Source organism: Haliaeetus albicilla, chromosome 5, assembly GCF_947461875.1.
Source record: "Haliaeetus albicilla chromosome 5, bHalAlb1.1, whole genome shotgun sequence".
NCBI lineage: Eukaryota > Metazoa > Chordata > Aves > Accipitriformes > Accipitridae > Haliaeetus > Haliaeetus albicilla.
Genome location: NC_091487.1, coordinates 48,038,157 through 48,065,540, shown reverse-complemented (window position 1 = coordinate 48,065,540; position 27,384 = coordinate 48,038,157). Strand labels below are relative to the sequence as shown.

At 39.4% G+C, this 27,384-nt stretch overlaps 1 protein-coding gene across 7 annotated transcripts in view; it reads right to left on the bottom strand.

Annotated features, from left to right (window-relative positions):
* Positions 1-27,384, bottom strand: part of LRRC4C (leucine rich repeat containing 4C) — a 547,931-nt gene that overhangs the window by 13,572 nt on the left and 506,975 nt on the right. For 2 of the 7 annotated variants that reach the window (XM_069784680.1, XM_069784679.1), the window contains exon 6: positions 3,777-3,960. The exons of the other annotated variants lie outside the window; for them this stretch is intronic. The gene's annotated coding sequence lies outside the window, so the exon portion shown is untranslated. The remainder of the gene's footprint in view (positions 1-3,776; positions 3,961-27,384) is intronic. 7 annotated transcript variants of the gene reach the window in all.

Below are 27,384 nucleotides of genomic sequence, written 5' to 3'. Positions count from 1 at the left end.
CAAATCACTTGAAAAAGTACAACAGTTCACATTCAGGACACTATCGTCACTAGCCGAAGAAGGAAGGGGAAGAGGGTAATAGTTAAGAGGTTTATAACTGTTTCACATACAACTAGGCAAAGTATTTTCTGGCACCATTGCACCAGTCCAGGATAATATGAACTCCACCTTTCCCATTTGCTATTACCATATACTCTCAAGTGTGTCAGTCCTTCTGCCACAAACATCTGTTTCTGACCTAGTAAAGGACTGATGATGTTTCATGGAACAGAGTACTTTTGAAAGCTGGTATGCTCCAAAACCAGTTTCACTCTGAAGTGACTAATTGCTAATGTTTTAATTACTAAATTCCAATAATAAGTGCATTAACCCCAAAATATGTTTGTATAAAGCATAGTCATAGGGTCATACATGTATATATAAGACTACATACGAATTTTACCCTGACAGGTAAAAAACATCCTTTCCCTTGACAGCTTAGTCAAGACTGGAAGCAAAACCAAAGAAATATAACTAAGTCAAATTTTATAACCGTGTCATCTACTTTGAACACTGCAAACAAAAATAATTCTGTATTTTTACTTTAACCAGTTTTAATTTTATTCAAATGCTAAATTAATTCTGAAGTAACTCATTAATTATGAACATTTTGTTTCTACATGTGCTGAAATAAGGCACTAGCACAATCCAGGTTTTTCTGAGGTATCCAAAACATAGTGCATATCTTTGCAGAATATATGGACTGATTCAAGAACTGATAATGTATATGTGCCTGGAAAAGTTATCATTAAAAAAGAAAGCTTGCAGTGCAGCTTGGTGAAAATCAAAGGCTCCAAAGGAGTTTGCAATAAAGTGGTAAATTATATGAGTTATTCTCTTTCTGTCCAGACTATCTATAAATCATAGAATCGTAGAATCCTAGAATGGTTTGGGTTGGAAGGGACCTGAAAGATCATCTAGTTCCCACACCCCTGCCATGGGCAGGGACACCTTCCACTAGACCAGGTTGCTCCAAGCCCCATCCAACCTGGCCTTGAACACTGCCAGGGATGGGGCAGCCACAGCCTCTCTGGGCAACCTCTTCCAGTGCCTCACCACCCTCAGAGTAAAGAACTTTCTTAAACCTAATCTAAATCTACCCATTTTCAGTTTAGAGCCATTATCCCTTGTCCTATCACTACATGCCCTTGTAAAAAGTCCCTCTCCAGCTTTCCTGTAGGCTCCCTTCAGGTACCGGATGGCTGCTATAAGGTGTCCCTGGAGCCTTCTCTTCTCCAGGCTGAACAACCCCAACTCTCTCAGCTTGTCCTTATAGGGAAGGTGCTCCAGACGCCTGATCATCTTTGTGGCCCTCCTCTGGACCTGCTCAAGCAGGTCCATGTCTTTCTTATGTTGGGGGCCCCAGAACTGAATGCAGTACTGCAGATGGGGTCTCAGGAGAGCTGATTAGAGGGGTAGAATCACCTCCCTTGACTTGCTGGCCATGCTTCTCTTGATGCAGCCCAGAATGTGATTGGCTTTCTGGGCTGCAAGCGCACACTGCTGGCTCATATTCAGTTTTTCATCCACTAATTCCCCCAAGTCCTTCTCCGCAGGGCTGCTCTCAGTCCACTCATCGCCCAGCCTGTACTTGTGCTTGGGATTGCCCCAACTCATGTGCACTTGGCCTTATTAAACTTCATGAGGTCTGCACAGGCCCACCTCTCAAGCCCGTCCAGGTCCCTCTGGATGGCATCCCTTCCATCCAGCGTGTCAACCGCACCACACAGCTCAGTGTTGTCGGCAAACTTGCTGAGCGTGCACTCAATCCCACTGTCCATGTCACCGACAAAGGTATTAAACAGTGCTGGTCCCAGTACCGACCCCTGAGGAACGCTACTTGTCACTGGTCTCCACTCGGACATCGAGCTATTGACCACAACTCTTTGAGTGTGACCATCCAGCCAATTCCTTATCCACCAAGTGGCCCATCCATCAGATCCATGTCTCTCCAATTTAGAGACAAGGATGTCATGCAGGACAGTGTCAGATGCTCTGCACAAGTCCAGGCAGATGACGTCCGTTGCTCTCCCCTTATTCACAATGCTGGAACCCTGTCGTAGGTGGCCACCAAATTCGTCAGGCACGATTTGCCCTTAGTGAAGCCATGTTGGCTGTCATCAATCACGTCCTTATTTTCCATGTGCCTGAGCATAGTTTCCAGGACAATCCGCTCCATGATCTTGCCGGGCACAGAGGTGAAATCAACTGGCCTGTAGTTCCTTGGGTTTTCCTTTTTTCCCTTTTTGAAATGGGGGTTATGTTTCCCCTCTTCCAGTCAGTGGGAACTTCCCTGGGCTGCCATGACTTCTCAAATATGATGGATCGTGGCTTAGCCAATTCTTCCGCCAGTTCCCTCAGGACTCACGGATGCCTCTCATCAGGTCCCATGGACTTGTGCACCTTCAGGTTCTTTAGATGGTCTCAAACCTGATCTTCTCCTTCAGTGTGGCAGTTCTTCATTCTCCCAGTCCCTGCCTTTGCCTTCTGTGTCTTGGGCGGTGTGGCTGGAGCACTTGCTGGTAAAGACTGAGGCAAAAAAGTCACTGGGTACCAGAGTCTTCTCCATGTCCCAGGTAACCAGGTCTCCCCCTTCCATACGCAGAGGGCCCACATTTTCCCTAGTCCTCCTTTTATCACTGATGCACCTATGGAAGCTTTTTGTGTTGCCCTTGATGTCCCTGGCTAGATTTAATTCTATCAGGCCTTTAGCTTACCCAACCTGATCCCTGGCTGCTCGGACAATTTCTCTGTATTCCTCCCAGGCTACCTGTCCCTGCTTCCACTCTCTGTAGGCTTCCTTTCTGTGTTTGAGTTTGTCGCAGAGCTCCTCGTTCATCCATGCAGGCCTCCTGGAGTTTTTGCCTTCTTTTTTGCCTTTCTTTTTTGTTGGGATGCATCGCTCCTGAGCTTGGAGGAGGTGATTCTTGAATATTAACAAGCTTTCTTGGGCCCCCTCTTCCCTGCAAGGCTTTATGCCATGCTACTGTACCAAGCAGATCCTTGAAGAGGGTCTCCTGAAGCCCAGGGTTGTAAGCTTGCTGTGCGCCCTCCTTGCTGCTCTAAGGATCTTCAACTCCACCTCAGAGTCACTGCAGCCAATGCTGCCCTTGAGCTTCACATTCCTCCACCAGTCCCTCCTTGTTGGTGAGTACAAGTTCCAGCACAGCACCTCTCCTCATTGGCTCCTCTATCACTTGAAGAAGGACGTTATCATCAATGCATTCCAGGAACCTTCTGGATTGCTTATGCCCTGCCGTGTCGTCCCTCCAACAGATATCAGGGTGGTTGAAGTCCCCCATGACGACCAGGGTTTGTGAACATGAGGCTGCTCCTATCTTTCTATAAAGGGCCTCATCTGCTTGGTCTTCCTGGTCAGGTGGCCTGTAGCAGACCCCCACTATAATGTCACCCGTCCCTGCCCTCCCTTTAATCCTGACCCATAAGCTCTCGGTCGGCTCCTCATCCATCCCCAGGCGGAGCTCCATGCCCTCCAGCTGGTCACTGACATGGAGGGTGACAGCCCCTCCTCATCCTCCCTGCCTGTCCTTCCTAAAGAGCCTGTATCCTTCCATTCCAACGCTCCAGTCATAGGAGCCATCCCACCACGTCTCCGTGATGCCAATAAAATCACAGCCCTGCAGGCGTGTGCACATCTGTACCTCCTCCTGTTATTCCCCACGCTACATGTGTTTGCACAGAGGCATTTAAGTTGGGCCCCGATGAAGCTGACTTACTGGCTGGAGTGGCTGGAATTCCTCAGTGCTGCTCTTCAGGTGCTCTCCTGCTGACCTGTGATCCTGCTCCAGGCTCTGGGCATCTATTGCTGGCACTGGCATCAAACTGGTAGGAGCGGGATGGATTGAGGTTCCCCTCCCCCGGCAATTTTAGTTTAAAGCCCTCTTCACCAGCTTGGCAAGCCTATGACCGAAGATCCAAGAATCATAAATGATAAAGACAGAGAAGATGTTATCTCTCTGAAACTTCACACTGCGACAAGTTTTATAGAGAAAAATAATAGATTACTTCATATTTTTATGTAGACATAAAATTTATGAATATACATTTATGCAATGGAATAGCTTCTCTACATAGGCTGCTTATAGCTTGCTTATTGAAATCACTGGCCAAATTCAACTTATTATTACATCAATATGAAATTCATATCAGATCCAGGAAAGCTGGCATATACTTCTCTAGCAAATGATCACTTTCACTGAAGTGCTGTTTATCTCCGTCAAGTTAACCAACAGGATACAATGTCCAGTATCAGCAGCGCTGCCTGCTTGTTCAGCTCTTCAGACTCTGAAGTGCTGATACAGTATTCTATATTCATGAGCCCACCACAGACTTCCATTTTGAACTAGATCCATGAGAGAAAATCATGGGTAAAAGTTGATTCCTACAGAAACCGATGGGAGTTCTGACTTTGATTTCAGTGGAGTCAGGACTCCATCTCACATGTCAATAAGAATTTGCTATACAGAGCCAACTACGGATTATTGCTGAGGTAAGCACTAGGGCTTTGATCCCATTTTTTTAGGATAGTTTTCAGGGAGATGGAAATTTAATTTTCTTCTAATTAAAACTGTCACATAACATAAAAGGAAAAGTAGCAACTAAGACAGCTAAAACGACAGAGTTCATGTATGTGAAATCATACTACGAAATGTGTTATGTAATATTTCAAAATGTCAAGATATTATTAGATTCTTAAAAGATTCCAAGAAATTACTCTGTTACTTTAAAAATGTATAGCAAGAGAGTGAATCCAAGGTTCAAAACAAATTTGAAAATTATGTGTCCAAAGTAGAATAAATTTGATAGCTGATGTTATTCAAGGATAGAAATATGCCTGTTTGCAGTAAGACTTTCCATTACTGTGCTGACTTGTATAGCAATACAAATATATTTATCACAGACAGCAGTGATACCACCTATTATTAAGTATGTCCAACACCTGCCATTGTGAAAGGCTGTTTTCAGTTTCTTACAACTTTGTAAAATTTTAACCATTTACAGATGAAATGTTCCATGCTAGCGATATACCTATAGTATAGTCACTGAAAGTTGTACAGACACACTCAACGCAGCTTTAAAGCAGCTGTCATACCTTATGGTAACAAATAGTTACAAAAAAATGAGAACATTACTTATAGAAGCCCAAGTACTGAATTCAGGTTGGGTTTTTTCATTTTGTGCATTGAAAGACACAGAGTTACTAGGGGAAAAATATGATCTGGTCATATATTTAAAGATAGTATCAAAACACAAAGAAGCCAATGAAGTTTGCATTCAAATGCATACATTTATGCATGCATAGGTATACCTAATATACTTTGTAAAATATAGTTCAACAGTATTTGTAAAAAAATTATTTGTTTCCTATCAGGAAAATATTTTTAAGAAAATAATTTTTAAATTCTAACTATTGCTTCAGGCTGAGCACATCAAAAAATAGTTGAATGACAAAAGTGCTAATGTGTCCAGATCTCTCTGGCTGAGAACTATTTCCTGGGTCCTTATCTATACTTTCTTCTCCAGAATGATGCATGAGGATAAGTACATTAAATATTTTCAGGCAGTCACTAGCAAGGGGCCATGTAAGCACTTCAAGTGGACAAATACATTGATAACACAGCCTTCCCATGACATATGCATCTGATGGGCCCCTCACTGCAGGAAAGACATGGAGGTGCTGGAGCGTGTCCAGAGAAGGGCAACCAAGCTGGTGAGGGGCCTGGAGCACAAGTCTTGTGAGGAGAGGCTGAGGGAGCTGGGGTGGTTTAGTCTGGAGAAAAGGAGGCTGAGGGGAGACCTTCTCGCTCTCTACAACTGCCTGAAGGGGGGTTGTAGTGAGGTGGGCGCTGGTCTCTTCTGTCAGGTGGCTGGAGATAGGACGAGAGGAAATGGCCTCAAGTTGCACCAGGGGAGGTTTAGATTGGATATTAGGAAAAATTGCTTTACTGAGAGGGTTGTCAGACATTGGAACAGGCTGCCCAGGGAAGTAGTTGAGTCACCATCCCTGGGGGTATTCAAAAAGCCTGTAGACAAGGCACTTCAGGACATGGTTTAGTGGGCATGGTTGATGGTTGGACTCGATGATCTTGAAGGTTTTTTCCAACCTAAATGATTCTATGATGCTATGAAGACTTTTGGCATCATCAGGCACTCTCTTACCAGAGTATTTCACACCACTTCCATGTGGTTGTGGGCTGCTAAGAACAATGACAAATGTAAGTGCTAATGTTGCATTTAAATACCAACGCTGTATAGCATATATATCCCCAGCACTGCTCTGCCTTACAGACCTACATTACACAGTGGACCATTTAGTCTGGAAGATCACATAATTAATTGTAGAGTAGATTTTGCTATTTGCCTGATATTTCTTGCTATATCCACTTGTGCCAGCATGCCTAATGGCAGCTATTACCAAGTAATTGGCTGTCAATGTCTGCCCTCGCTCTGCAAGAATGATTTTAAAACCTGGGTTCAAGCATCTTGGGAAAAACACCTTCATTTCTCTACTCATATTGCTGTCCATATGCTCAATACTGAAGAAAGCTCAGGAAGTGACAAGATGTAATAGCAGCAGCTAGAACCAGCAAAGACTACAGGGAGTTATGTCTCACATTCTTCACACAGAAGCACAGAGCTCTCCTTTACTAGACCTGATTTCTGGACTGGGATCTATATCTCAGGCAGCTTTCATGGAAGACAGGAGAGCTGCTGGGTATCAGAGATAAGGAGCATGCATAGATTTAAGAACTTCCTCTAATACTGCAGCCATAGATCTAAACCTAAGCTATCGCTGTCAGGGAGGGGATGATAGAAAAAAACAAATTTTTTTTTTATATGTGAGCTCCTCTATAGCTCTGAGGGGAAAAAAAAAAAGTTATATACATAGCACATTCCTGTGGCTTCTTTTCTTTATCATCCTTACCATTCCAGAAGTGTGAAGGCAACCTTTTTCTCTGTAATGCTACAGAAATTGGCCGAACTTAGTCTAGCTCTCAGATGGGATAAAGTGGCATTGCTCCATTCAAGTCAATGAAACTAGAAGGATTTTTATTCCAGCTGAAGTTTGTGATCCTTGTTACCCTCTAAACTAGACTGATCCATTCTTGAGGAATATCAGGAGGTTCAGATAGCCAATTGCTATGAAAATGCAGCTTTTATAAAACAGGCTAAAAATGGTAAAGATAAGATAAATGCTTTTGTTTTAACTGTAATAAAGAAGATCTCTGAAATGTTGAAAGAATGGTAATCATACATTAAGAATGGATTCAGTTTTAGTTCTCTAAAAAATAAACTTTCCTTTTTCTAAATAATAAGTTAGCTCCTTTCTGTTTCTCTTTTTTATTTCTTAGTACCATGAAATATAGGGTTGCAATGGTAGCTATGAAATAAAACTAGCAGACATACCCCACAATGAATGAAGAGGGGTCCTTATCTCCAACCTTTATAATGTGTTATGTCTGGTGTACATGGGATTTAGGAGGTTTTACATTGACTAATAGATGGTAATAGCTTACAGTTATATACTGACTTTTATCTGGAATTTTCCCTGTGAGCTTTAAATCCTACATTGACAAACAACATATATATATACACATATATATATATATATCTATCTATCTCAGAATTACCTTATTCTCCACTGAAATCTAGCTATTTCTGGAGAGAAACGTAGCAGATTTTTTATAGTTTACCACATAATATCAAGAAATACTGAAGACTGCCAACAATTAGGGCAAACTCCCCTACTGTTTTGGAAAGTGCATTTTCAAAAGAAGGCTTGACTCCAAGTGGAGTGGATTTCTCATTCACTGGTATCATGTCAGAGAGCAGTATTTCTGTCAGAACAGCACTAGAGCACTGCTGTAGGATTAGCTTGGAAGAACAATCTGCTTTTATGGAGTTGCTAAAATAGCTTCTTGCAACTCTCTGTCTTGTTCAGCAGATACAACAGATCTTTTTCAGGGCAGACAGAGAGCTAGGCATCCAATACAAGCAGACTAGTACTCCACATCCTTTAGTCAACAGTAACATATGCATACAGATAATCTATCGGTATTTGCAGAAGCATGTGCTAGACAGTCTCTCTTATCCCTGACATTTGTCTGGAGTGAGCCAGGCCATGAGAGATTACTCAGGAAAGAGTTAGCCATGAATTATCTTACCTCTTCTTAAAAGCAAAGACAAATACTGCAGGAGAGTAGCCATCATTTGGTGGGATCTATAAACATTCGGTATCTCCTGTTTAGACTGCCTTCAGCAACTGCTGCTTTTTTTCTTACTTAAAACAGGTAACAAATTAGTCCTCAGTGGCAGATACTGGGATTTAAAGTCCTCTCTACAGGTAACCACAAGAACAAGAGAGGAAAGCTGTATTAAAATCTTACCATAGTTCTTTAAAGCTGTTTAAGGGGGGAGAGTTTGCTGCTGCTCCACAAAGCAGCCCAGCAATGTAACCTGCAAGACTGCAGTATACTGCAGTCAGCAAAACAGCCTTACTAGTTTCTCCTTAATGTATAAAAGTAGCATAGCAATACACCTTTCAATTTAATTAAAGGTCTTCCAGGAATTCAGAAACTTCATTTTTCCTTCTTAAAGAGTACTAAATCCTCCTTTTAAAATTTCATTTACCTGCAGCCTGGTGTCCAAGTTGTCAGCAATTTTTTTTTTCCTTAAGTATAGTACAAATTGCTAAGCCATTTCAAAATTATACAGCAGCAAAAAGAACAGATTTTTTTCTTTTAATGGTTTGGGGTGCTTTTCTTCTCACCAGGATCCCACAGATTTATACTAAATACAGCTTCATTTTTCAAAATGAAATTTAACAAGCAGTACTTAAAAGTGAGAAAGGCACTTACTAGACCATATTCAATTGCTCTTCACTGCTGTTCTTTATCTCCCCATTTTTACTGAAAGGCAAAGTAAGAACATACTAAAGAGTGAGAGGAATAATTTCATTAGTGATTGCTGAACAGACAATGCAGACACAGCAGACAGTACATCTGAAAATTGGCATAGTGCTACTACTGTCCTTTTCTTGAAATTCTGATTCTCGGACTATGGATTCAAGGATTTTGAACACAAGTTTGCTGCACCTTCCTTGCAACAAAAACACTTTCACTTAATTTCTTTCTATATATTGTGGATGCAAAGTCTATGCTGGACACAAACTCCAAAGGGATCACTAATGATTAGTTTGGGCATTCAGTCTTTCCTTTCTCTCATACATTAGTATGAACCAGCAAATCTAGCCCAGGGAGTGGCCGTGTGAAGAATTTGTGCCTTAGGAAGGTCGTTGGCTGTGCCACTCCGCCCATTACATGGTGATGCAATCATCAATTACACAAATAAAATTCAAATATCCAGACTCCATACTTCAACTAAAGTGACCTGACTCTTCATCCCCCTGAGAAAAAAGTTCTCTTTTCTTAAACATATGTTGAATTTTGCTATCTTGGAATGTTCTTTTAATGGGAAGTGTCCATTTCAATTCAGGGTATGAAGATCGGGTCATTCAACACAAAATTACAGTTATGGATGCTGAGCCAGTGCTCTATAGCATGAAGAATGCCTGTAGAAAGTCCTGACTGTGCTGTAATAGCATTTACTGTCAAAAATAAAATTCACAGGCCAGATCCGCAGCTTGTATAAATCAGTGTATCTTCACTGGCACAGGATCTAGCTCACCGCATCCATTTAGATAGTTTCTCAAACTCCTGATCCTACATTTTTATCCACGTGCTGGTGACAGACAAATGAGGGCAAATGGACTTACACGTAAGAAAAACAATGACAACAAAAAAGGATACCACCTCTCTTTGTTCATTGTTAATGAACAAGAACAAAGATTAGTTTTTTAATGTCTATCTGGTAAGGAGTTCATTATATTCTTAAGAAGATTATATTTTATGCAGTATTTCTCAAAAAATGTTTCGACTTAATCAACAGCAGGGTCAAAAAAATCCCCTACAACTTTTTGTGTCTCTGTCCTTTACAATATCTATTGGATTTCTGCCACAAGAAATAAACAAAGGGAGGTTTTCTAGGGAGGTGCGGATGATGGTTATGAGGAATTCAGTGTTTGATATGCATGAGAGTCTTCTCTCTGGAATGAAGACATTAAAGAGTGCAGCGTATAAGTATTTAAATTCCATTTTTACTCCTCTCCTAATGAATTATGACTTGCCAAAGCCATACCGTAATTAACAAACAAATTCAGGATCAGTACTCAAAGGTCCCAAGTTTAAGCTTGCCTTTTTTTTTTTTTTTTTTTTTTCCAACCAATGTTGTCCTCTCAATAGTATTTAAATCCACCTTAGGTTTACTTCCATGGTCACGTCCTAAATGATCATTTTTTTTGAACTGTAGAAATCAAATTAATCACTTTATCTCCACTATTTGCCCAGTCAGCTCACTCAAGGATAACTCATGTACCATTGACCAGTGAAGTGATTAAGAGGATTTCAAAAGGGAAATTGGGATGATTGCTTCTACGTGGTTCTATTACATTGCTGTTTGCCGTTTGTCCCTTCAGGCAAATGCCATACCCCTTACCAGTATCAAATTCTCTTATGCAATATGCAGAAATCTTGCCTTTCTGTTAAAAGTTACAGATCTATCTAAATGCAAGTTAACAATGTATATTGGAGAAGATCACAGCCTTCCATTATCTTGAATGTTTGATCTTAATGAAGCCTGACAGCACTTCAACTGAGTTAGAGCAAAGTGTATAAAACTATCAGGACTGTATTAGAAAACAGTACCCGTAATCTTTGATGTTTGATTCCTTTCTTACTCATACAAAGACAAGTATGAGCTAATAGAATTTTTCTTGTTACTCAAAGCAGCTGGCTGCAAAATCTGGAAACTGCAAAAAGGCTTTAAGAGATTAAACTGAAACATGTTACGGAAAAACAGAATTAAAACTTGGCTTTTGTAAGCCGTTTAGGGATTATTTACCCTATCACTTGTTCTCTTACAGCAAAGCTGAGTGGTGTGTGCGACATTTGCCATTAGTTGCAACTCTTGGGTGAAGAAAATAGTCTTGTGACACAGCTAATGGAGTTATTCCTGTAATACATGTAGCAGAACTTTTGTGCTGCAATACTGAAGATCAGAAATTTACACCCTGCTGCTGAAAGATGCTGGGGGGGTCATTACTCAGTCTGATCTGAAGCTGATTTGATCTTGGAACTCAGCAGATAGCTTCCTGACTCAGGATCATGGAGTTATAAAGTGTTTCTCAATAAAGTTTCTCAATAAAGGGTCAGATTTAAAAAAAAAAAAAAAAAAGCAGGTCATCTCTGTTACTTACTACAGCCGTATCTGGCTTTTAGTGCCCTTGACTCATGTGGTAAGAAAAAACAACTGAAAAGGTTGCACCCCAGAAAACTAAACATGCAAAATGCTCTTTTGTAACTATGAATTAAATAGAATCATTGATATATGGCCAATTATTCCTTTGACCATCTGATATATCTATAGATTAACAGGTAAATAGGTACACCATGCAAAAAACATAGGGCTTGCCAGAAAAAAAATAATTTTAATGTAATTAGAAGCCATATTTTCTTTTTAAGTTTCCTTTTTATTCTTTTTTTTTTCATTCACCTCCTCCCCCCTTCCAAAACCACTGCCAACAGAATTCACTGAACAATAGTCTGTTATGCAATACACTGAAATGTACACAGTGGTTTTGATGATAATAAACTATTCAGAAGACTGGAGATACTTTTTTCAGAGCCTAGGGATAAAAATCTAAAGAATTTAATTTCTACAGACCTTACAAGAGAGTTTTATCCATCCTACAAGATAACCCCAAACCACTATCTAAAAGAAATCATTTTTTATTAGGTTCCAAGGAGGAAATGCTGGCCCCAGTAAAATAATTAGAAAAACACTTTCTTTCCACAAGAGGTTCATTATACTCCATATGGTTTTAGAAGAAAAGAATGCAGTCCTGTTCCATTTTTACAAGATTTCTATTCTTTTCATCCCTCTTAAAAGCTACATCCCCATCCTCCCTCACTCATATGTATTTTCTTGTGGGTCAGTTACAGGTAAGGATAGATACTTGGAGACCTTAAAGGACTGAAGCCAGCATGCTTCATGATAATCAAATCCTTAATTCCTGAAGTAGAAGTAAGGTACCTACCTAGCTGTGAGAATCTGAGCCAGAGCTACTCTTTGTGGCTTGTTATTGCATTGTTTATTGTAATTTTCCTGGACTTTTAAAAGTCATTTTATATTGGCTTCAGTTGAGTAATATATAGATCACTTATTTCTAAGTTAGAAAGAGAACCATGTTGTGATGTCCTCCGTCCCTAATTTAGTCTCATCCCTTTTTAAGTTCTTACTAGTGCCATATTCCAGATAGAAACAAGAAAAATGATGGAGCTGAGAAAGTGCAGAATTATAGTCTGTAATGGATGTTTACGCAGAGGGTCTGAAATCATTACTAGTCCTTTGAGACAGTCCTGAGAGACTAGGATTCAACAACTTGAATATTGTGCCGTGCAAATGAAACAGAATTGCTTCTGGGGAGAGGTAATGAAATGGGAAGATGAGTGTCTTCGTTACCATTTTCTATTTCATAGAATAATCATGCCTTAAAGCTGCTAAGACCAGTTCCTCAGATTCCTTGTTTGCAGTGTGCGGTTCCGACAAATAATGACATTTACAAATGTTATTTTGTCCTGCCAAGGACGTTAGCCCAACCGACCATCTATTCTATTGTTAGTTGACAGATAACTACATGTACGTATAAACATACAAAGCATACATATTTCACAGATGCACATGCTTAAAAAAAAGAGGTAGGGACTGGAATTAAGGTCTCGAAAGAGGAAATTAACTCACTTGCCTACTGACTCACCCTAGCCTAGCCTTGTCTGAGGGTAGTCACGTGATCCATTAATTTGAAATCTAATTATGCTCTACTACTAAGCACAAATGCAGGGAACTGCATGTACCCAAGGAGACATTTCAGAGAGCTTTCCTCTGTTGAATGTCTGCAATACCTATTTTTAAATCAGGACCCAAGATTTTGCCTGCACTGAAATGAAGTTAATCTCTGCACAGTGAAGCAAAAGAGCATTCTCCTAATTAGTGGTGTCTGTATTCGGCCAGACACAAACATGAGAGAATTCCATTCCAGTCCCCAAAATCAATCAAAATCTCCTTCAAATGTGTCTTGTGGAATTGGCAAATATATCTTCCTATGTGAGTAAAAAAAAATCACATTTTAAAAATGAAGTTGCTACCTCAGTATTTTAATTACAGTAGCTGAAGAAATTTTTGAGTTCTAGTTCATCCTTTGGACTGAACAGTATTGGGAAATAAGTCTACCAACAAAGGAACAAAGATCTGTATGGTCTATTTAAAACCCACCTTGACTTTTCTAAGATTGAATCACTTGGAAACTCTTTCTTTGTTGAAGACCTGTTCCTTTTTAAAAAACAGTTCTCATGACATAATTGATATCCCTACGTCCACAAAATACTATGGGTTCCGTATTTAGTGTTTCGTTTGAAAAGATATCCAGCAGCATAACAAAGATGTACAGCTTACTGCAGCTGAGATTCAGCATGCACTAAGCCTACCTCCTGAAACTCCGCATCATCAAAGATTTCATCTAAAAATCTGTCACCCATGGTTTTGGTCCTTCTGAAACCTTGAAAATCAAATTACATTAAACACAGAACATTTTAGTCTTATTATCACCACCAGCATATATAATTCAATCAGAATTATCACAGCCAATAAAGATCAGCAAAGATCACTGTTTTCAAAATTACATGATCACTAGAACATGGAAATCACTATCAGTTTCTAAGAACAGCTGTAGATGGACAGTGCTTTTATAACCCATTAAAGGTATCTTAATTTGTACATCCTTATCAGTGTTCCACTATTTCAACAAATTGGTGCTTCAGAGGAGCTTTATCTGAACACACAGTGTTCCATAACAGTGGCCCTGCAATCAGCAATAAAATATAATGAAACAACGTTAACAGCACAGTTAAGTGCTAGTTTGAGCAGCGTGTAATTCAATGAGTTTTGTTAGTTTGGCCAGGACAATTCCAACCTGCCTGTAAATTCAGATAGAAAAGACATTTTTCACCGAGTCTAAGTTGCACATGTCCTCTCCGGCTTTCACCATGGGTTTTTTACCAGACCAATTAAAGACAGTCTGTCGTTATTACTGAAGTCTTCCTAAGTCCAACTCCAGACACAGAAGGGACTCATGGCTCTATACCCTATGATAGAAGTAGCTGTGCTTCCAAGTCATAGGCACGCAGAGCCAGTAAGATAGACTCTTTTCTTTGGCCACACGCAATTCTCCAGTTACCCTTAGGTGCTCTAAGCTTTGTTTGAAATGTCATCTCTGGACTTTGTGGTCGTGCGACCCCATCCAGTAGGGTAAAACCTCTCCTTGCAGGCAGCAGCAGACCCCCAGATCTCTCCATCCAACCGCAGCTGCGGCCCCAGCGTTCACGTCATGCGCAACGGCGTGTCCGTCGGGGGGTTTTGGGGGGGATTTGTGGGTATGCACTGCGGGCAAAGGAGGATGGCAGCCCCCCCAGGGGCAGAGGAGCCGGGGTGCGGAGACACGGCGGATGGTTGGCAGTGCCCGCCGGGCTGTACTGCCGGAGAAAAAAAATGAGAGCGAGGGAGCTGCTGACAGCCCACACGCTGGATGATCAGTTTCTTTCCGAAACGAGGAAAGTAAAACAACACTCAGCGGTGATGAAAAGAAGTAAAAGAGCAGCCCTGAACTATCACTTCTCTCAGTGTTGCAGGGACTGGCTCCGTGCCCAAGGCAAAATTACATCTAAACTCTCACACGCAGCTGAGCTGCCGAGAGAGAAATGCTGGAGTGTGCAGGGACTAGCTGAGTTAAGTTCCCATTTCTACTTGATCCTAAAAACAGCTAAAGCTTCCAACCTCAGGATTCAGCCTAAATGTCTTAAATGTATATTTTTGGCAGTCTTTGCGCAGCCAAAGGTAGCGGCGTTAGGGGATGCGGGAGTGCCCCTATAGGAGACTTAAACCTCCTTATTCAGGAAAGCTGCAGCTCACAGAAACAGTTCCCCAGTGCTGTGCTCTCACATCTGCGCTCCACTAAAACCAAGGAACCTCTACAAGCACTGACACCCTCCCCCAAAAAGCGACCTGTCTCTGCTATTCACCACTAAGAGGTACCACCAGGGGCAGAGGCTCACGGAGATTTGAATGGGGGGGCCGGGGAGGGTTGTTGGTATTGTGAACATCCCCTGAAGTGGCTTAAACCCACGACTTTACTGAATTAAAAAGCTACAACCCCCTGCGTTTGCAAGCAGGCATCGATATAGATATAATTAGATGAATTTAAAAGAAAACTCCCTTACGCACAGGTTATTTTCTAACGGCCATCTGTGCAGGAATCCTATACTTTCCACTGAAGCAGTCTGTACTACCCACTCTCAGGGATGGGAAAATGGATGAGAATAAGAATAATCCCTAGGCTGAGCCAGTAAGGCAGTTCCTTAACTGTCTCCCCGCATATGAGGGGACATAGGAGTGAAGCTACAGATCAGCTAGCTCCAAGACAGATGGATATTTCATTTTTGAAGATGATGAACAATAGATAACATTGCCAGCCGTCTAAAGCCATGTTGTTAGCTGTTCTTTATGCCGAGTTGGGGTCACTGCCTGTGAGATCAGCTTGTCTGAGAATAATCAACATACTGTACTCAACTCTTGCCAGGGAAAAGAGAGCTGGCTTTGTTTCTTCTCATTTCAAGTTTAATTTTCTCTTCTTAATCTGAGTTTTAAAGGGTCTCAGAAGCGTTAACTCAGTATTGCTTGATGATGGAATTTCATTAGTTGAAGGTGACATTTTAGTTTTGTTTTAATCATTTCTAGTGTTATTGCTTCCTGCAGGGAAGGATTCTTTTAAATCGCCGTCACATTGCTGTGCACAGTAGAGACTTCCCTTGGCAGGATATGAGAGAAAAATCACGTACTGATAGCTATTCATACCCCAAAAGTGGGCAGAGAGTAACAAGGAATAAAGCAGTCAGAGAAACTCTGAGCATGGCCATCTTTTGCAGAAAGAGTAATCAGAGGACAAGGCGTGTTCTAAAGTTGTTGAGGAAAACCTTTCAGTGCACAGAAGCAATTCCAACTCCTGTGACCATAGTCCAAAAATAAATCTATGGCATTTCCTTCTGCACCAAACTTAAAAGTAAGTATATATATGCATATAGATAAAGCACGTGTAAATACATTGCAACTTTATTTGCGTTGGCAATAGGCTTCCTAGAACCAGAAATATTCAGCAAAACATGATACACAAGAATCACAGAAAACTATACCAAATTCTCTAGACCACAGCTGCCAAAGTCTGGCTCTATATATTCTAAGTTACCTAGCATTTCTACAAATTTACACTTATCCTAGCCAGCTGATTTCATTAAAATCAGTGCCCAGCTCCTGAATGCTAGTCTATTAATTGTTCTAGAGAAAGTTAACCCTTAGAAAGCAAGCTCAAGTGCCTGAACACTGCATGCTCAAAATTTATTTTAAAGTTGTGTTTTACTGATGGTGCATATAAATAGGATTTAAGCATTCAAAAATTTAGTCAGATATAGAAATGATTGATAAAATTATTTTTGTATCTGCTAATTCCCTTTATCTGAGCTCAGACAAAGGCAAAGCATTTTTTTAACCACTTTTCTTCACAAATCTCTCTAGAGGTTAAGATCTCGGTTTAAAAATATGGCTTTTTCCTACAAACAAGAAAAAATTAATTTTTCTTTATTAGAAAGGTCATGAAGAGCAATGTCAATATTAATGATATTATCAAAGCCATTGGACACGTATTCAAATTTTGCATTGTTTAGATATTTGTATTTTCCATTAAAGAAAGGCATATTACAAGAATGTACTGTCAACAGAAAATTTAATTTAAACCCAAGAGATTATTTGCCTGTTTTCCACCTTTTCTTCTTTATGTTTTAACATTTTCCTGCAGTGCTACAATCACAAATAACAGCATTGTGTTGGCACATGAACTGCAGAAACAAAACCTGATTGGTGTTTATTCATTGTCCAAGCTGAAGAAAGTGCAGAGTGCAAAGAGCACATGCATTAGCTATAAAAAATCTGTCAGCTTTAATAATTTACGTTATTATTAGTAACACTGTGTGAGCAGGCATGTTTCCCAGGGTTCTCTACACACAAGGCAGAGTCCAAAATTCATGCCTTTCCTGTGGTTAGGCTTTATTATTGCATGAAAAATAACAAAATAGCTTAACATTTAAAAATATGAATGTTTCTATATAGACCTCCTCAAACTTAGCTGCTGGTAGTTTTCCTCCCTGAGGATGCCTTAATCTTTCCTCTTCAACAGAGCCATTCCTACTTCGTTTATATTCAGGTCATGATAATGAGTTACCTGCCTTGGTGAGTCATTGTGCTGCTATTGACAATTCTTATGATTTTATAATGAGATATTATTTTTAAGTGTCAAATTATATTACTGTCCTGCAGTCAGTCATGATGTTTTCTGTACTTGGAAATGACTACTGGCCACATTTCCATACCAGGATTTGCTGCAGAAGCAGCTACAGTCCATGTGTAAATATCCACTGCTTTTTGCTGTTTTTAATAAAACAAAGCCAGGCTTCCCTGAGAGTTAATGGCCACCTCCTAGATTTGATTTTATGCTTAGTGGGCTGAATAATAAGACTGGTCAGGAATTTTACAAGACATTATTTTTTTCACAAAATCCTTGGCAATAAGACAAATTTGTCAGGGCTTCCAGTGGAGTGGGAAGCCCAGAAAGCATGTCAGCCCTATTTAGAGACAATATCTAAGACCATCCTTCTGCCTACTGCAGAGTGAGGGACCTGGTGGCCCTGGAGCACGTTCCTTCGAAGCTCTGTAAGTCTGGCTTAAGCTGATTCTCCAAGAGTTTCTTGTTGCCCATCTTTGCACCAAGGCTTATGTAAGAAAGAATGCTGGTTTCCTCAGCAGCTCAGGAATCTTAATATTTTATTTTTTTCTCTCACTTCGGTTTGCTTGAAACAATATCTCAGACTTCCTGAGTCACACGGAATTTGTAAAGTTCATTCTGCAATGAATATTTTTTTGCTTTTATTTTTTACTTGTGCAGTAATGAGTTTCAGCATTCAGCCAGTTTTACTGCAGAAAGGGATGGGCACATGTAGGAAGAATGGGACAGTCTGCAGGAGGTTGAGGATAATGCAGACAAATCTATTCTGTAATGCAGGGGAAAAGCTGTGCAGAGAAGGATTGTGAAGTTGTAATGGATAACTCTAGGAAAACAAGCACATCAATGTCAGGAACTATTAGGGAAAGAACAGAAAACAAAAACATTGCCCTTCCCTAATTAAATGCTTGACAATCCTACTTCTTGAAGACTGTGCCACATTTTAGAAAGGATATAGTGGAACTGAAGAAAGTTTACAGAACAGTAGCTGAGGTGATGAAAGACATGGAACAGATTCTATATGGGACATGACAAAATGGATGAGAATTCTGTGAAAGAAACAAAGGAGGGCAAAATAATGGTGGTCTATAAAACAACAGATGATACTGAAATAATGAATATGAACTGATCTTTTTTTTGCCGTTTCTCTCTGTACAAGCATTAGAAAGTGTAAAGTGAATGTATCAGGACACAGAAGGAAATGCTTTTTCAGAAAGCACGTAGTTAAACAAATGGATGCTGGACAAGTATCTGGAAGAGCAATCCAATAAGAGTTATTAAATATAAATCCACTTTAGGCTCAGAAATTCATCTGAGCTGAAAACAGTCAGAGACTGAAGAATACCTAGCTAGGGAAGAAGCATATACAGTTGACCAGCTCTAGCTCTTTGGTGTGTTCATATAATTCCTTCCGGAAACAGAATACCAGCACAGAGAAGCCTGTGGTGATACTGAACCGGTATCACCATCCTTATGTTAAGGGGCATTCATCATGATAAAAACAGCTACCTGGGTGATCTTGCATCAAAAACTGAGGAGACAAGCTAGTAGAATGAAAAACTATGAAGACTACCACAAAAACACTATCCCAGAGAAGTCTCAAGTTGAAAATACTGGAGAGTAAATCAATAAATTATTATTATGCTTTTGTTCTTTTCCTATATTCCTCCATACATATCTACTCAGTGCTACTACAGGAAAAAGACACTGAACTACATGGATCTATGGTCTGACTTGGAAAGACCATTCTTATGTTCCTGTTGTTAAGAAATGATGTCAGAGACCAGAAATATTAGCAATATCATATATTATAGGAACATGTTGATCAGATCTTCCAAAGGACTCATCTTTCTAAGTGAGAGACCGCCTAGTGAAGGAAAAAGGAGATAGCACAGTGATATGAGAAGAAAATGGAAAGAGCAAATACAAAACTGACTTTGTTAGATATGAGGAGGTTTACTTTTTGATTTTGCATTTCTGCATGAATTTGGTACTTAAATCTGAAAACAAGTGTGTGACTAAAGCACAAAAAGAAAATGGAGAGGTGAAGTCAAGAGAACATAATTAACCCTGTCCTAACTGGATTGGTATCTGCGTAACCACGTGGGATGTTTTAAAGTTGCTGGTTCCAGTTAGTTACATGAATCATTTCCCTTTAACAGTCCAGCATCTTTTTTCTTAATAAACCCACACCACAAGAAATCTCTCTCGATTTAAACACTGTAGAAAGATTTGTTGAGTCAGTGGGGATATTTTCCAATAACAGAGCAAAATAATAAACAATTCTATAGGTAGTCTAGGAGCCCAAAAAACCCCTCTATCAAGTATCTCCAGTAGACCTCTACCAGACAATAGACCATTCACTACTGTAGTACAAACAAAATACCTAAGTAATAATAGGATTCCACACTATTTACCACTAGTGCAGACAGAAATAATTTCTGTTCCTGTTGTTGAACAGCTTACATGCTATCAATGCTACACAGTAAAGTAAGAAGACAAATAGAAAACAGTGGATTTCTTTCTCCACAAAACATTTTTCAAAGTTAACCTTCATGACAAGAAAACACAATGAACAGAAATATTTAACATGAGAGTGCTATAGACACATATATTAGAACACATGAACACGTACGTGGCTGTGCATGGTGTGCACACATACAAATCTTTGTTTCTCATTCCCACCCCTTCTGGGCTAAGTTTCCACCTCTTAAATCACTTTAAACAGCTGAAAAAGTGTTTCTTTTGATCCTTGTTTATGTATTTGGCCAAAGTTTAGATGCCAGCAGGGGAATTATCTCAGTGTTTGAATCCTTGATTTAGTGACTGTAGCTATTAAAAAATGGACATGTTAATTGCCACTGCAACTTACTTTGCATTAAATACTAATTCTTTACTTATACCCCAAGATGGGGAACATCCTCGAAATTGCAGCGCACATATACAGAAGCGGAACAAAACCTAAAGGTAGGGAGATAAGCCAGCCTCTCAAAATAGCTTACATTTTCTTTTTTTCTAGTATTTATTTTTATTGCACAGTATAATGTGGCCTTCTCAGAATCTCACAAGCCAAGATGAACCCTGACCCATCCTTGTTCCCAATTCCACTACCTCAACAAGGTTGGGGCAATTTCTGATTGCCTGACGGGGAACTTCCACTTATTTCCATCCCAAGGTTCCAGTATTTTTCTAGTAACTGTTTTCTAGTAAGTGCTCATGGTTGGTTTTAGGATTTTTTCCTTGCTTTTGTTTTTTACCTACTGCTATTCATTAGAGACTTAGCAGCATTTTACAACAGTACCGCATAGGCACTAAACAACATTAAATTTCCACTCAGCATTAGCCTAACTCTGGTGCTGGAGAAATCAATGAAGTGGGAGCAAAGACGATTCAACATCAAATGCTTTCAAATTTCTCTCTCCTGTTCATCATAGACCTAGATATAAACAAATGATAACTCAACTGAAAACCTCAGAGTTTACATCTGCTGAACTCTATGTCTTCCATGTTTCAGAGTTCAAAGTATTTTTAGTTTTATGCTGCAGTCACATAGGTGCTTTTGTGCACTGGCATCTTAATTACATTGGTTTCTCCCCTTTTCTTTCTAGAGGAGCTGTCACTAAGATGAAAATTGTTGTTCAAAGCACATCTAAGCAAGAAGGTGACTTTAGGGTTCATTATCTAATTGATCAAACAACCTGCTAATTAAATGTATCTGGGCCTAATCAAAGTAGAGACATAATGCAGAAACACAGTGAAACTGTCAGCTAGGTGCATGAGACTCAAACCATCACGGCAACTGGAGCTCACTATGTTGCTTAATTACATTAAAGCGAAGATTTTCAAAGGAGCCTAGCAGAGAGAATTGGCTGTGTATCGTACGTTGCCCTGGATATGTAAGACCATGGTTTGGGAGTGCCTGCGTCTTAGCAATAAGCTCTGTTTCACATGACTGCTCTTGCCAGGCTTGCTCAGCGCCTACAGTCTTGACTCAGCACGTATAAGGCTAGTGTAAAATCTGGGCTGAATTATCTAAGTGAATAGTCTTCTTCATGGTTCCATAGTCAAAGTCAGACATATAGATCTGGTATATCTCTAGTGTTCAATAAAAAAAAAACACAAACAAACTTGTTTCTATTGTTTAAAAGTAAGGAGCTGCAACGTGGTATATGCAAAACAGCCTTATGGTCTCTCTTAACTATACAGCCAGTAGCATTTTATTTTCCATTAAGGCCTATCCCCCTTCTGAAAATACAAAAAAGCAGCTGACTAGTCCCTATGCATCTGCTAATGTCTATGACTCATCTAAAAAGAAAAGAAGATAGGGGTGAAGCTACTGTATTCCCTACACGAATAGAACTTTTTCCCTACTTAAATGGTAAGATAAAGACAGTGACTGTACCATTTGAGAACAGATTTAACAGTCTATGATTGATAGCATGGGTTGGAGCCAGAGGTAATATATGCTTAGGTCTACCTGAACAATAACAAGTTGGTCTTACCAATTCAAGACTAATCTATTCAATCAAGGATAATACATACTTTGCATTCAAATGTTTCTTATGCAAAGGTGAACTACATTATTTTTCATTACAGTTATTAAATATATTGCAGTAACACCTGGAAGTCCAAATCACGATGGTAACTTTGAAAGAATCCTACCCCCAAATTGACCTTAAAAGTGAGGACAGATGCAAGATGATTTGTTTAATGCCATGCAATAAATCAGGAGCACAACTATGACCCAAAGTCACTGGCATCAGTCTTCTGCTCTAACTTGTGGGCAAAACTCCAGTTGTTTAATGATGTGGATAAAAACTCTAAGGCATGGCTCTGTCTGGTGTCATTCCTGGTTAGTGACCAACTGTATATTGTCGCAGTGTAGATTGCCCTGGAGCCCAGCACAGTTTCCCCTTTATTTTATAGAGTGGCATCTCCAAAATGGAAGAAATTCACCACTAAAGCTGTTCAGACACAGTTTGCCACATATCCACTAATTGTTTGAGTGTTTTCAAACTTCTGATTACTATGAAAGATAACGTAGCAAGAACCTCCAACAGAGGGAAACATCTTGTCAGAGAGGTGATTGACAGCCATTTGTCTGGGTACAGTAGACATCTCCAGTAATAATTCATATGGAAGTATTTCCATAAGTCAAAGCAGGATGGATCTCACACTGTGCCTCTTAAACAGAAAAATGGAATAGATAATATGGTTTTATAAATTTGAACTAAATAAAAGTAGGTTCCAAAGTAAAGATCTAATGAAATTCACTTCAATGAGAATAGAATAGGAGGTAAGAATAGGAAGGAAGAAAAAGTATAAGCCCACATTTTTACACAGACTTTGCAGTCAAGCCAGACCTCAGAGACTCTATCTTTAATTATGTTCTCAAACATGGTAATTGTTCCTTATGGGAAGCATCAGCTGGTTTTAAACTAACTTCCTTCTGAGATTAATTCAATATATTTACTACCAGCTCCCCAAACATGACCGACATACTCTGGTTTGAAACTCAACCATTGTGGGAATATCTAGCGACTGGATCTGAGTCCCCTGTCAAATTCATTGTCACTTCATATGCTCCAAAGGCTGTTACAGCAACAGAAATTACAACATAACTCCTTTAATTGAATACCTTTCAGCATTCAACAAGAATTTCCATGGAAAGTTCACAGGTACATCAGGAAGAAAGCATGTATGTATAGTAATATATGTGTGTGTATATGTATATGAACTAAAATATAAAATTCCAGTTGTGTTATCAAAGAAATTTCATATCTGACTTGCAGTTTTCAGAGGCAGCAGGCCGTTAATCATCAGTGCTACTCAATTCCCAGCAGTCCTTTCAGTTCTTTAGTTTTACTTCTGAGTTATTTTTACAAGGAAAATAACCGAATGACTTTGTCTAAAGTTAAAAAATAAATAAAAAAACCCCCATATCTTAACAAGTATGTGTAAAAAAAAAACTTCAAAAAAAATTCTTGCAGCCCTTCTCTAGGTAATATAAGCCTAGCAAAGAGAAGCATTAGTTCAGAGACAGAAGTTGTCTGTTGTTCTGAAAGTTTTGCACAGCTAGCAATTTCAGAATCTACTGGATGGAGTCAAGGACACAGATTTGGGGAAGGAGCTTCATCTAGTAAATCTATAAAGCTCTAAAGTATTAAGACTGGCAGAAGCTGAGGGGCCTTACCCAGATTCAGCCAAAAGACCCTGTGAGAATTTTTCTTTACTGCACAACTAGGGCAGTCAAGGAAAATTCAAGGAATTGGAAGGGCAGGTAAAATAGGCAACAGCAGCTACATGAAGAGTCAAGCAATAGTCTTCATCCCACAGAGCCTGAACTATTTCTTTAGCAAGAACAATGCTTTCACTTCCTAATGTTTTGCTATACATAAATGAGACAGAAGAAGCATCGCTGTTTTTCTGTCTTCACCAGTGTGCTCCTTTACGCAACTGCCAACTTCGCTCGTTCCAGAAGCCCCTTTTGCAATGTTGAAAATCTCAAGAGCTCATTAGAAAGAAGCCCAAGACAAAAATATTTTTTCCTTGTTTTGATGACAAGGGATTGCCATTTGGGGGTTTCCAGCTCCCTCAAGGTTTTTAGAATTGCATTTTATATCTTTCCCTCCAGAGGTTTTGCAAGAGAAAGACATTTAAATCCTTGAGTACTCCATAAATATGCTTTTTACCTATTATCTTATGTAGAGTGAGAGAGTTTAAAAAAAAGAGTTAGTATAGACACAAGGGTGGCAACTAGCAATGATGAAGCTTGAGCAGCTTTACTGAAGCCAACGGTTTACCAAAAAAAGTTACTGCTCACAAAAATTAAAAAGGATTTTTTATTTTACTTTGCATAGACTTTCAAAAACATGCAGGAAATCAAGGAGGTAGGAACAGAAGACTTGTCTCTTGCTCCCACTCTATGCCTTCAATAGAACGTCACCTTCCTCCCTGTCACAAAAAGAGAAATCCAGCCCCCAAATTCCTGCTTTATTAGATTTTACAGCAATCAAGTAAGCGCAGGTTGCATCAACATGGCAAATGTCTAGCAGCCTGTCCCTCTGTAAATACACAGAAAGAGTACACATACAGGAGCAGAGCAATCTCCCTTATGCTCTTCTATTGAAACGTTGGCACTGCAGCAAAACATTAACAGTCATTTTTAAAAACATATCGGGGACATTACGAAGGAAAAAACCAATAGGAGTTCCTGTAGGTTGGAAATATAACTTACAGGGTGGAAATAACACTCTGTGTCTTGAAAATTGAGTACCTGAATGTTCTTTTGAAAGGGGTCATTGCCTCTCCTGTTTCTAGCCAAAGGGGAACGGCAGCAGGGAAAGGTGGGATGCCTTGGCACAGAGTGGCAGAGCATAGAGAAGAATTCAACTTGCTGACTTCCACCCTACTGTATTTCCTCCACAGCAGAAGCATTATCTACTAAAGAGGGAGTGGATTCATCCAGATCAGTCAGTAGTTGGTCTTGTCTTAATCCAGCAATCTGCATTTTACATTTCTTCACAGTTCTAACAAACACAGTGCAAGATGCCCAGCCAAATGAGAACGCTGTTTTGTCTCCTTTCAAAAAGCAAATGATCCATACATGATTTGCAGTTACTGTATTAATTATGAAAACATCTATTTACTTACGATTTTTCTAAACCACTCTAAAAGTAAAACCATTTAAACGTTGATTCAGTTTCAGTGCCCAAGAGAACTGCCCCCAAGGAATCCCAGCCACTGAATCGCTTGAAAATGCCCTTGTAAATTAGCGAGCGCTGCACAAACACTGCTGGCAAATTCAATCATTTCTGTGTCGTGCTGCATTGTTATCTCCTGCTCACTTAAAGAGCTGAAGTTCATCCTTCCTTAATTCCATGTAGGCTAGTGAGATGATACGAATGACTTTGCTTAAGTGGCACTGACTCTATTAATATTTAACTACAGAGAATAATAAAAACAGAGCAAAAAGGCTTAGGAATTAAACTACCACTTGCATGGCATTTCCTCATGCTCTCTATTTTTTAAATATCTATCATCTCTTCACCAGTATTTTTCCATTTAAAAAAGAAGTCCTTTGTACACTAATTGTGTTTAATGTAGAGCTATTAGAAGAAAGAAATGTAAAAGATCAAGGTTCAGGCTACAGTCAACCTAATGTCTCTCAATCCCCACAGGCTTTCACAGGATTAACCAGGGCCAGGATTTTCAAAACAGATGCCTATGCCTAGGCCCAGTCATTGGCACCCATTACAGATGTTGCTATATCAGCCCTTTCAGAAATCAGAGCCTTGACAGAGCTTAAAGAAAATGAAATCAATCTCTTCTTTATTCTTTCATTGTTTGCTTCCTAAATTACAGGAAACTGAGAACAATATTCAAAACTGTAATACCACATATATTCTTCCAACAGCAAAGGCAACAACAGCATGTGAAAATATTGTATGAACCTCATGTAAAAAATAGATAATTATATTCCTGCATTACACCTGCAAGCAGCCATTTGTGAGTGCAAACGATATAGCTAAAGGATAGAAAGTTAGGTTTGAAAATTTATTCTCATCTTTTTTAAAATGTTTCTTAAATTTTAGACTTCATGACATCATAATTATTTTGATCATTATAGAAACTTATCCCAGTGATAAATTTGATTGCATAAGTAAATATTTAAATGCCTGAGGTACTATAAGTTAAATATAAACATAGAAAAAAGGCTGTGGTCATATTTTTTTTCTATTTTCAAGATTAGGAGACAGTTTCTAATTCTATAAAAAAATATACTACTACACAGCTTTTCATTACAGCAGGGTTAAAAACGTTAACTCTCGGTGGAACAGTGAGGATTTAATTAAAGTTTGCAAATGCTGTGTTTCCAATATTTGTAAAAGACAATGAAAGATATGCAGAGTAATTCTGACTATGCTATTACAAGTGTTATTCTCTGACAGTCTATTAATATTTTCCTGATTTTATTCCCTAAACTCAAATAATTCTAGTATTGTTCGCAGACATACTACAAACTTTTTGCCTCTTCTGTTCTTTTAGTTTCAAAAACTCACAGCAATTGGTGATGTCTATATTTGTATAGGTAAGTAAATGTTCTTTAATTCTGGAGCAATCCTTTCTTGACTGATAAATAGAAATGATTAAGCAACAGTTGGGTAGAGAACTATAGCCTCAGTCAGCTGCCCCTCCTACAGCTAATATTTCAGCCTTAACGAAGTTAGTCATCTTACATTAGATATAATGGTGCCAGGCAAATTGTGAATGATGCCAATAACTTGTGCAATTTTCCAAAAAGCCACTTCAGCTGTTAAACTGTCCTACTACTTCTATTCTCAAGATCATGCTAATGGAATAATTTGAAATTAAGGCAAGCTGAAAGTATAAATAAGATCTAAATAAAATGGAGCATTTTGCTATAACACAGGAGGAGGAATGCCATTCTTGGGTCCTGATCTTACTAGCACTTGATACAGCCATGTTTTTACTTATATATGAGATTTACTTACATTGTGAGGCTGGATTCTTGTTGCATACAAAACTGGAGTAGACTTTAGTATAGGAAGGAAATTGAAATGGATAATTTGCTCGAGAAGTGGGCCCACGTGAACCTCATGAAGTTCAACGAGGCCAAGTACAAGGTCCTGCACCTGGGTCGGGGCAACCCCTGGTACCAATACAGGCTGGGGGATGAAGGGATTGAGAGAAGACTTGCCAAGAAGGACTTGGGGATACTGGTGGATGAAAAGCTGGACATGGGCGCTTGCAGCCCAGAAGGTCAGCCATATCCTGGGCTGCATCAAAAGCAGCATGGCCAGCAG